A 13,048-nucleotide genomic window follows, 5' to 3' on the forward strand; every position below is an offset into this window, starting at 1 on the left:
GGGGGGCGGGAGGCGGCGCGGAGGGCGGTGGCGGCCCGGCAGCCCCTTCAGCGCCACGGCCGGGGGGCTCCGGCCAGGCCCCGCGGTGGGGCGGTTGGCGTGGGGGCGGCGGGGCCATGTCAGCCCGGGGCTTCACACACAGGTCTCTGCCCGGCCGTCGGTGCGGCGCCCAAACCCCGCTGCCGGGCTCCGAGCTGGGTCCGGCCCAGGCTGTCATTCCTCCTGTCAGCCATATAATTAGAGCCTGGCGGTGTCAGGGTTGTAATTATGCAGATTTGGCTGATAGGAATGAGAATCACAAATCGAGGCTTTGTTGTGTTTGAAAGAAACGAATTCAGCCCAAAGCCCGCATTTGTGGCTTTGAAACGTGCTGATTCTAGGACTTTTGATTCACAATAAGGAAAGTGTGTTTATTTTTGGAGATAACGTTGCTGATGCAGCTTGAAGACTGAATCAAGTGGAGTAGAAAACCACAGAAACAAACCGTTTATACATAGGAGAGCCCCTGAATTTAAAAATGGCCCCATGCTGAAATGAAGTCCTTTAACATTGTCCAGATACGTATATTGGTTTGTAGTGTTGAGTCTTTGCTTGAGAGGAATAAATCACATTCAGACATGGAAATATTTTTGTATTATCCTTCATTGTCCAGTATTTAGAGAAACTATTGTTTGCTTTTCTCCTTCCTGCCTATCAGGTGACCTGGCAGCTTGGTCTGTCGGGCATGTGCATGGAGGTGAAAGCAGGAGCCRAGGACATCACCTGTGGACGTCCGCCGTGGTGCCCTTGCCAGGGGCCGGAGCGAGTCTGGTGCAGGAACAGCCAGACCACACAGGGGYGCGCTGTGTCTGAATTATTCACACAGGATAATGTAACTGCAATTAACTTCATAATCCTGAGCACTTCTACGAGCTCATTGCTGTGAACATGAGTATCCCAAATGGTTAGTGCTGGTAAGCATAGCGAGCTCTTCCCTGGAGGCGATAAGATCAATAGGGATTCAGTGTTATGCCCAAGGCAACTTGGCCACTATAGCACCCAGGATTACCCATCTTCTGGTTCATTTCCCCTAGCTAGAATTACAGAGGACAGCTTTCTAAATTATTGTCCTGAAATTTCCTAAAGCTGTAATATAAAATACACAACAAAATCACAGGAAGCAGTTAAATTGCTAGACGAGTCACTATGGATAGCTATCAAGATGTATAGGGTAGCTACCCAGTTACTGAACATCAGCTTTGGACAGAGTCGTAGCAACAGCAGTCACCACTGCCTGTTCACAATGTCTATTCCCTATCTCAGATTTCATATGTGAGGAGGGACAGGCCATAATTCTGTTCAGGGCATAAGTAAACTTTGAAATCATCCAGCCTGTCACAATTTTCTCTCTTTTGTTTACAGTCTTTGAAAACAGACTCTCTTTCTTCTGCACATGCACAAGACAATAAGACTATTATTTGTTAGTCTTCTAAGTACTCTTACAGTGCAAACAATAACAACTAGTACTACAAGAATGGTTGGAAAGGAAGATACAACAGGGCATAAAGCTTTTTGACTTCCAGAGAATGTAACTTTTATCGCTGAGGAGAATAAAAATAGCCCCCAGTGTATTAGATTGCAACCAGATATCACTTAATCCAAAACATTTGTTTGGTCTCCTCTGTCCATTAGGAAGAAAGAAGTGGAAAAAATGTTAACGGTGTAGAAAATGGCTGGCCCCAATTCTGTCGATCATCAGAGTGAGTAATATAATCCAGTTTTCGTTACTACAGATAATCTTCATTCCCATGAGAAGAAGAGGAATGAGTTCAGCCCCAGGCAAAAGGCCTGTCTCCCAGGTTGTTATCACTCATAATGGTACTAGCCTGAATTCTTAGAAGTATGTGTATGCTAATTCAGTAAAATTTTAAAAAGATAAAAAGATAATTAGCAGCATGTGTAATATAGAGTATATTGGACATTAGTGATATACATATAATGAAGAAAAAGTAGTAATTTGTGATAATGATCCAGTGGTGGATAATACAGTGAGGCAGAGAAAATACTGAAAGAGGTTCCAGAATGGAGAAATTAGTTTTTCTCTTTGAACCAGGCAAGCAAAGTTGTTTAGAGGACCAACAAAAACTGGCAAATTGACATCTGATTGTTTCACCTTTCAGCTACATAGCATTTTTCCTAATATTTCCAAGGGTTTTAGCACAGTTTTATCCCTATCAGCCTTCAATATTCAATATTAAGTGTGTACTGGCAACAATATTTTCATTATATGCCAGCTAGGTTAGCACCAAAGAGTATTGACAGGTAAATGTCCTGAAAATACTAGTGATCCAAGCTCCTCTGACTGCCAGAACAGGAACACTACAGTGTGGTCAGGACATTTTAGAGGTAAAAAAAATCTAACACAGACACCAGTTTGGAGATACATTTGGAGATGCACTACAGGTGTCATGGCACATGACCTTAAGAGTCACCATTAAAATACTTATCTCCAATTATGAGTAGAAGTAGTTTGTACGTGAATTTTCAATTACCTTCTACCGTTTACACTGCCTACATAAATGTTATATGCAGACACTTGTTCGGTTCTAGTTCCAGAAGGGACAAAGCTTAGGACTGAGCATGGTTCCTTAGCATGGGGATAAAAACTTTTCCGGGCAGTTTGTACAAATTGATCAAGTTCACTACATCCAGTCCCCATGAAAATGGTCCAGAAGTTTGGCTCTCTACCCTCTCACCCTAGGGTGGGTCTGCTTTGAGCCTAATCTCCCTCCTGYAGCGTGGACAGAAAACAGCTTAAACTTGTGTGTGCTTCAACTAGCATGCTCACAATCTGTGTGAGAGACCCTATCTTTTTTACCAGGTGTTTCCTGAAAGGGTGGTTCTAGTGAATGGAAAAAATCAATTTCACTATAGTTGCTCTATATAAAAAGTACAGGTAATTTCACTAACATTGCATCTTCACTCAGAGGAGCTGACAGATACAATGGGTGTACATGAACATGCTATTTCATGGTCTTCGTGCTAGCCTCCAACAAAGATGGTTTTGACATCCCAGTCATTAAAATATTTTGACCTAAATTKTTTTTTTAATGCAAATGATTTTTCTCCAGTGTCAACATTACTAATAACTTGCTTAACCAGCTCCATTCAGAATCCTTACACTTGCTGATGTGTTTGGTTAGTCCAGAACTTTAACAGCTCTTTACAAACCACAATGAAGACTGTATGAAGACTGTATTCCTTTCTTAAGTTATTGATAAAATGTGTTTTACCCCAACCCAAAACATCCAAACATGCCTATGAAACCTGTTATTCCTGGACCTGAGAAACTGTGGTAGCATAGAAGATGCTGGTTGAGGCTGCTTATGTGACATACTGTAGTAGAAATTTCTGAATCAGTATAGTTACCAATAGACACCCAGTGCAGAGAACAAAGAAGCAGGAAGTCTATAAATCCCATCTGCTCCTCTCTGATAATAAGCATGTTGCTTTATTCTGTAATAGCTGCAGGCTGGACCTGCCTTTCAGGCAAGCCAGCACAGAATGAACTGCATTTAATCCCGTCTGGGCTATACAAAGCATGTGTTACAATGAAGTCAGAGTATGGATGGTAAAGCCCAAGTCTGGTGAGATTTTTAAAGTGCAGTTGCATTCTGGAAAGTGACTGTGAAAGTAGTTTTATAAAAACAGAACAGCTGCCACATGGAGTCAGAGCAGACGTCCATCTAACCCAGTATCGTATCTTCAAGAAAGGCTAATAGGAGCTGCTTAGGGAAAAATATATCAGAAACAAGAAAAATATTGAGGGATTCTCTCCAGTTTTCAGTGGTCAGTGGATGGGACATCTGGACCATTTATTTTTAATTGCCATCAATGTGTAATAACATTACAGTTGTCAAGCCCCATTTTTAAACCATTTATGCATTAGAATTTTACAACACCCTGTGGCAATTAGCACTGCAATTTAATTATGTATTGTATGAAAAACTACTTCCTATTATCCTCTTTAAACCTGCTGCCTAGTAATTTAATTGGGTGTCTCAGTTCTGATATTCTGAGAAAGACAGAATGATTAATCATTCTCTGTTCAGCTTTTCGTTGTCGTTCATGATTTTATAAATATATTTTCCCTCAGTTACTTCTCTTCCAAGCTGACAAACCCTAATCTATATAATCTTGCCCCCACAGAAGTCAGTCTGTACCTCCCTTTTTTTCCTGTCTTCCTCCATAACAAAAACAGATTTTTCTTTTCAACCCATTGTTTCCTTTCTTTTATTGCTCCAAGTTTTCTTATATGATGATAGCTTAGGGAAAGATTGTAACAAAAACTTATTGAAAATCCAAATATACTCAATTAAATAATTCACCTTAACTGAAAGCATATTGGCTCCTTTGGAAATACTAATATGTTTATGAGCATGCCCTGCTTTCAGAAAGCTGTATGGTCTCTGCTCTGATATATTACCAATATCCATATGCCTGTATATTCTGTTATTTATTATAATTTGTACAAATTGGCTTGATTGAAAAGTCAGATTTACTGATCTGCAGTTCCCCAGAGCAGCTTTCATATTTTTTTAAAAAATCTGATGTCACAGCTGATGCTTCTGATTTGCTTGGCACCAAGTCTGCTTTGAGTGATAGGTGCCTGTAAGAAGTTCAACAATGTCACACTTAAGTTGCTTTAGAATTTTTTCAGGAATACTTTCTGGTCCTAGAAATTTGTTATTGTTAGCTTTATAAATTTGTTCTAAAAGATCTGAGTGATTAAATTTTTCCTTGAGTTATAACATGTATTCTTCATTCACAAAGTCTCTTGCAGATGTTTTGCCTTCTTAGTTTTTTTTTTTTTTAATTTCCTGGTAACTGGCTTTCTCATTTTTATAAAATTCCCTTTTTTTACTATTATGACTATGATTTTCTGGCTTTTTCCTTCCTAAATTAGTATTAAATTGGAGCATATTGTAATAACTATTAGAATGGATTTTCTAAGGGATTAAATCCAGAATTGCATCATTTTCTGTAAGCCCCACTTGTTTCAGAAAATCAGCATTTATAGTGTCTAAAAATGATGTGCATATATTAAGCATAGGATCTGCTAGTCTGTAGATCTATCTAGATGGAACTATCTATGACAGTTCTAGTTTAATGGAGCGTTACTTTATTCCAACTCATCAATTTCATATCAAATCTCTCTGGCTTGCAAATGCATTGATTCCTTACCTTCTTTGTCCCTTCCCTTCCTTAAAATCTAGACAGAAAGCATGAACCTGACTCCTATAAATCAGGATAGGTGGTTTTGTTTTCATGAGTTTTCACCAATTATAAAGACTCATTATGCTTTTAAAGACACTTGAACATTTGCTTTGTCTTCAATATGCGTTTATATTGGAGGATATAATTTGGTTCACAGAATCCTATCACTGATGAATAAGAATTCACGCTATCTCAGTATGTGCCTTTGAGGGTAGAAGGTTGAGGAAGAAAGGTGGGGTTCAATGTTATTAATGAATGAGCAGATAATGTTATAGTAAAAGGTTTTGAAACAGCAGATAGGCTGTATAAGTATAAAATGCTGAAGACTATAATGAYAGATGTACCAAAACAGCTTACCTCCAGGAGGCTAAAAATCCATGACACACATTTTGTCAAGAATTCTGATTTCAGCTTGATTTGTCTTTAGGGTAGTTGTTGACACAAAAAAAAATTCACAGTGACGTAAATATACTGGCAGGTTGAACTAATTCTGGTCATTGCTTTTTTTCCTTTTTTTCATCTTCTGTCTTCTTTAATTCTTTCTATCTACATTCAGTTGGAGAAGCTGATTTAAGAAACTCAGCGGCTTTGCAGTAAAGTGGAAAAATTATCATCTATGTTAGTAACTATCATATGGATAACAGTAAGTGATTTTTATAATTTGGAAATTTTTAGTAAGTTTAGGCCAACAAACTGAATGCTTCCTGATGCTGTAGTGGTTGGTTTTGAAACTACCATGTTAAAAAAATAAACAGCAATATGCTTAGCATTGGTCATGTGACACATAGGAGAAATTAAATATCACAAAGCCCCCTCATAGGAAATATGTTTTTTGAAAAGAAAAATCTGAGTGGCACTGATACCGTGGTTGAACCAATGTCAAAAGAGCATGGAATGTTTACAGTTGCTTGAAAGGTCTTTCTTGTGTTAAAATGTGTGTGTGTTAAATTCTTAGATGGGGGAATGATTTAAAAGAGTAAGTACCTGAACTTTCATTCAAATTCAATTTGATTAAGCACAAATCTTTGCTGAATATCCAGAAATTCTTGTGCAATTTATTTTTTGTGATTTATTTCCTGTCAGATGGGATGAGAAAAAAAGCCTAGCATTCAAAAAAACCGTCCTCACACTATCTATAACCCACTCACTCACAAAAGAGACTTAGGCCAGGATCCAATAAATGGCAAAGAGACCTAAAGTGGAATTTAGGTGGAATTAAAGAACCTAAATCCATATTTGTTATCCAGAGCCTTTTTCCCATATGCTCCTTAATTTGTAGATTACTTAAGACAAATCATTAGAGCAACATAACATTTACCATGGTGCTACATCTCCTGGATCTGGGTAGTGATGGATCATCTTCTGGCTCTGGATCATTTCCATCCATTCTGCAGGTGTACAGTCAGCATCAGACAGACCTCCGAGGCTTGAGGAGAGTTGCTCTATAATCATTTCTTTCCGAGACAATTTGGAAATAAAAGAAATACTGGCACTGCAAAGGCATTTCTTAAGCACATCCACTGGATTGATGAAGGGCATATGAATTAGAGCATTATGGAAGAACGTGTTCTTCTTAGGTAGATCTTACCCTTGTGTTTGTTCCAATTTCTTTGTGAGAAGCAGTCTCTCCTGTCCCCACTCTTTTGTTTCATCTTATGTTCCTACTGAGGAAATCCTGTTCTGAATGAGAAAGTATCTAACTTTTTAAACAGTCCTGATGATCTCTGAGGTAAAAATATAGAAAATGCCATCCTCAAAGCATGTGCTGTCCTTTGACTGAGTAGCTGTGATGTCTCACACTACAGCTGAATAGGCAGAAAAATACCACTCCTTCCGTTTTCCTCCTCCCGCTTTCCACAAATGTCATTCATGTCAAAACTGGTATGCTTGTTCCCATGGAAAATTTTGTCTTGAGAGAACTAATATTTTATGAGAAAAAGCTGTTTCATTGGTAAACTGATAAAAGCAGCATTTAAATACAGTACCAACTGTATAATTTTGTGGATTTCCAAAATTTTAGTATTTTAAATATTTGGCTTTTTGAGATTATAATGCTACAAGTATGGTTAGCTGGTTTGCCATTCTTAATTCCAAGATTTGAACTACATATAGGGATAACGTAACTAAGTTCAATAGATGGAAGCTCCCTAGAAAAATCAGAAGATATGAAGATAAAACAAAGTTTTCTAGAGTATTGCTCTTGCAGTCAAGTTTTATTGATTTCAGTGGCACCGTATTTATGGCAACACCACAGTACTACTGCTTTTTAAATTGCTATCCCCAGTTTTAAAATCACTGATTCTACTTGTCCTTAATTGGTTTCTTTGTATAATGCTCTAATCTTTCTCTTAATCTTTTCTCCTTTTTCTGCTTCTTTTGGATATTTTGATATGTGAACACTAATCCTGGATTCTTTTGTTTCCCACTAGGAACCATACTGGCTTGAATACCAGATTTTTTTTTTTTTCAGAAACAACTCTCTGTTTCTTTTTTTCTTTTCGAGGAGGTGGTTTTAAATGTTCGCATTGTTTTGACCACACTAGCTGTCTGAGCTCCCTAAACAGATGTCTGATGATTGCACAGCAATGCCAAGACAGAGAAGGGCTTTTGGCAAAATTATACTCAAATACTGACTCTAACAGGACAAAACCAACCAGTTTTAAGTCTTGGCACAGGCTATGTGAGTGTGATTGTTAATTTGTAACTGACACATTTATCAAAACTCCATGAAAAATTGTAAATTTGCAAGTAGCTTGCTTGGAAAGGGAGGTAGATATCTGAGTTCTTCTTGTGCCACAAACAGGTGCAGCAGTACCACCCAGAGGCCACTGCTATTCTGGGCACTGCACAAACGTGGAGTCAGTCTCTGTCCAAGAGCTCACAGACTAGGAAGGCAAGTAAGATACTAAGGCTTAAAAGAGATTAGCATATTCTTTACAAAAGTGAATGGAGACATTTCTAGGACACTCAAATGAAACCCCAAACTTCCATTTTCAAGGAGTGCCCTCACCATTCTGCTCCAGCCAAACCTGAGTGCAGACAATGCCTCTAATGTTGCTAGAAAGGAGCACAGAATTAACAGAGATAAATAGAGAATCATTAATATTGCTTTTAATTATGATTTAGACCACTCTAATGAGATGGAGGAATTCCAGGATCTGGTCTTTGCTTCTGGGACTGTTTCTGTATTTTCTATTCAACCGTCTTTCCTGAGAGGTAGTTCTAGGCACACAAGTAGCAACTGCGCAGGCAGTGCAGCTGTTTTGTCATTCACAGACCATAAGGATCCAGGCTCTACAGGTCAGGGAACATGGCAAAAACACTAATGGCAACATCTATTTCATTCCACACACCAGAGTCTGTGACACTGTGYTACACCACTTCATTGAAACATATGTACCTTGAGAGGGGAAACGAACTTGGCCCTCCCAGTTTCTGAGACAGTGATCTATTCAAAGAGAGGAGCAAAACCATCTCCATGATTTTAAAAAACAGCAGTCATCACTATATTTTGGGGGGGATCTGATCTTAGCAGTATGTGCCAAGCATGCTTTGAGAATACCTACAGATTCTTCTCCCTAAAACATATGGAATGTTTCTAAGTCCCAATTTTACTTATGCAGGGGATAAGAACTGAGTCGTTCAGACCAGACCAACGGCAAAATAGGACAGCAGGCTTCTAGAAACTTTGAAATCAAAGAAGGAAATATCTCATGAGGTTAAGACCTCAAGGCATCAGTTAAGCAGCTGAACAGAGCTATTTTGGTTAACAATTTCAGATTTAATGGAATAAAGCATGTCTGTTACGCTGCTGTGAAGAAAAACGAGGTGTTTTGGTGCAGCAGAAGGGAGAAAAGAAGGCTACATTTCTCCCTTTTAGTCTGATACTGACCTGACTGGAAGCTAAAACCACCTCCTGGTGTAACAGAGCAGTTGCATTGAGCAAGCAAGTATGATTGGAAAGCAAAAACAAACAGGAAAGTGGATATTTTTTTCCCCTAAGTAATACAATTATATTAATAATATCAAGGAGGGCAACATGAGGAGCAGAGGTCTGACCTATATACCTTCTGAGTAAATAAAGTGAACACTCAAAACTATCCCAACACAATGCGCATCTCCATACCAAGGAGCAAGGAGTAGAGCTGACCTATGGAATAAAAGCTCGGACCCTTTGATGTTGACCAGGCTTTTATAAGCCTAGGTACTGAGGTTCCAGAAAGTAAGACACTGTGTCTTGTCAAACTGAAGAGACATTTGCTACAAGAAGAAAAGGATGAGAGAACAAACAGTGTTGTAGACATTCATCACCTTACTTCAAGCGCAGCTGAGGGATGCTCAGACTGAGCATGCTGTAAGAACCTACGTAGGATACAGCAGAATATATTAATTCAGCAAAACAGTTCTTGTGACCTTCTTACTGCAAATATCAGTAGTTTTGAAGCCATCTACATCTTTTAAATGCACTGTATGCATTTAATGCATTGTATACATTATTTCACCCCTTTCCTCTTATTGCTTGATTCTCCCCCCTTTAGAGCTATGCCCCTGCTTTGTAAAATAAAGACATATCCATTCCATATTGAGAAAATGGGTCTGATGAATCGCAAAACCCACATAATTTAGCACATCATCTCTCAATACAGCTTTTCAGTCTAATTTAATGCATTATTGAGGATAACACATTCATTAAAACAGTTGCCAGCAAACTGTTCCTTTAGATTGTTTCATGGAAGCACTAGTCAGATAGAAATAAAACACCACATGCTAATGATATGCAAAAAGGACAAAAAACAATTGAGTTTTGATACATTGGTATTGAGATGTTAATATGATTTTTTTTTTAATGAGTACTGCCATACAGGCTTTTATATGGTAAATATCAAGCATCACAAAACCGATGTTTCTTTTCAGCAAACTTACAACATATAATAAAAATTAAAAAAAAAAAAGAAAACGCATGGCAAAATTATCAAGGCTGTTCAGCAAGGCTGAATTAATGAGCACAGAATTACTATTTATTGTTTCTGTATTGCCACTTCTCTGTTAGTGAGCATTTAAGTAGAAGATATTTGGATCCAGAGTTTGTTCCTGGTTTCTGGTGGAGTGAACTACAGTATCACATCCCCTCAAAAGCTAGAAAATCCTGAATTCTAGTGGTGTGGCTCAAATGAATACCTAATATCTTCCATTGTAGCCAAGCACGAGCAAGTACTGTTGGTCTCTGAATAGGACCAAATTTGCAACGCACCGTTAAAACTTCTCCACTAATTCTCTCCAACTCTTGTACAAGTTTCATTGTTGCCTAGTGAAATACAGGATAACATCCAGTATAGTTTAACTAAAATACATCAGCAGCAATAGACACACACCAGAAAAAATATTTATAATGCTTATAATAATGTTTTATTAAAGCTACTGCCYTAAAGTCTTAAAAATTTTCATAAAAAATAACAAACCAAATTATCTGCTCTCTCATGGCTCCTTTGTGTGTAACAGTCTGAACATAATTTAAGACGGGCAAACCAGATTACATCCTTACTCAGGTGAGATTCCAATGGTTTAAATACAGACCTCCATACCACCTGTCTCCACTGCTGCAGGTGCAGAAGGGAGAAAGTTTGGTTGGGACAGCCCTTTAGTAGTCTAACATTAATCTGTGGCTTTGCTACTTTTCAACCTTTTAAGCTCTGCTCAGATTCCAGCAGTCTTGGAGCATTCTGGTTTTTGTGCCAGGAAGCCACAATCAGCTAGATCATAGGACTGCAAAGGTAAACTTTAAACCCCTGGGGCCACCACTTACTAGAATATGTAGCCCCTTCATTCTTTTTATATTTATGTTTTAGATAATTAATTGAACCATCTAAGTAACAAGAGAAAAAACAGATCTATTTACTTGTCTGTTTTCCTTTTGAACTAAATCTGCTTTACTCTAGAGTTATTTTGGGGGGGGGGGTAATCATCTGACTAATACGTACTTTACTTTTTTCAACGTTCTGTCAAAAAGAGATATCTAAGAAGTTCTTTTCAGCTGAGATAAAAGGGAGAAAAATCAATTCTGAATATCATTATCTAAAACATCCCAAGGCAGAGGATAGCTATTAATACCTCCATTAGTCCAGTAAACCCCTGAACTATTTATCATTTTAGGCAAATAAGACATACAACTATTGACTGTAGTGGAAACTTGTACTATAACAAAGCATGAGCTCTTCTTTGTATTTCTATATTTTAACACATATACGCTGTCCAAAAGAAAAAAAAAAACTGCTTTCATTGTAGTCTCCAGGGAAGGAGTTCATCTGGTCTAATGCAGATGTCTAGAAATCAATTATTCACTCCAAGTTCATTGGCAGACAGTGGAAAGGAAGACAGACTTTCAGAGCATGGTTTACCACATTGTAAAATAGATGTTTGCAATTTGATCAGATGAATTGCTTCCTAAAAAGTCTACTTCTCTGTAATGACTATAAAGACAGAATAGGACAAGTAACTTAAATGTAGATGTCTACACTGTAGATGTTTAAATTTAGCTGAGATTAATCCATCCAAGGCACTTACAGATTCAGCTTAATAAAGTAGAAAAGACTAATACATGATGTCATGCAAAGTATATATTTCATGACTTCACAGCAGCTATTAAGTGTGCATTTTTTAAAAAATGGTACTACAATAATTCAGGATTAAAAACATGGAGTGAGATATCAGTAACTTAAACTTTCTAACAGTTTTCATCTAAAATCCCTCTATAGTCAATAGAGATAGGTATTTTCCCAAAATGACTTGTTTCACCTTAAAATTATCATTGAAATTACTTGGAAACAATCTCCCACTGGAGACTGATACCTCTCCTCAACAGTACAGAGGGAATCCACTTCACTCTATATGAAACTGTAGTTTAAACTAAGTAATTGACTTTTAGATGGCTAATCTTAGAGGAGATTAATCCCATCCATGTTATATAAAGATAACGGTTCTTTATATCGGAGGAAACATGGTTTAAGTAAAGAGAATACAGCCACTGCAAAACTGCTGTTAGGTATTTGTATAGGTATTTCCTGCTGTTCAAAACATTTCAATAAATTATTATTAGTTTTACATACAATTTAGCAGTTTCACACATCTGATGAATATACTGAACAATATTTTGTTTTGCTTTCTGGAACGGGTATATAAAAAGACATTTAAATTCTACTGGAATTCATTCCTTTGGGAACCATGCAGTAGGACTACATTCAGAGTATTTTAATTCTAGTAATAATAATCATTTTCCATAGTGGTTTGAATTAACAGACCAATACACTTAACTAAACACCAGTGGAACTTCTTTATCTTGCTCTGTGTAGATCCAAATTAGTAGATCCATTTTTCTGCAAGAGAAAAAAGATTGGTCAGAAATGCCAAGCAAATCAGTATTCTCTAAATGTCACATGAAGAAACTTTAGGGCAATTTAATTGTTCAGATTTTTTTTTTTCTTTTAAAGATTTATAACTGTCACAATGCCTTACGAATTTTTTAACCTGATTAATTGGAAAATTCACTATTCCCATCAAACATTGCAATAACTTAATAGCATTATATATTCTAACAAAACAATTTGACTAATATAATTTTACTTAATGCTATCTCAGAAGAAGTACATCATTGAACACTAATTTATCAGAATGTTTCATCTAGGTTTCCATTTGTTTCTATTCAATACAGAGGTCCTAATTTATAGTATTATGAATTAATAATTGCCATGAGTAGGGAAGACTTAAAATCCTGCAACTCCTAGAAAAACTAATGAAA

The sequence above is a fragment of the Apteryx rowi genome, unplaced genomic scaffold (genome assembly GCF_003343035.1).
Source record: "Apteryx rowi isolate R43461 unplaced genomic scaffold, aptRow1 scaffold_453, whole genome shotgun sequence".
NCBI lineage: Eukaryota > Metazoa > Chordata > Aves > Apterygiformes > Apterygidae > Apteryx > Apteryx rowi.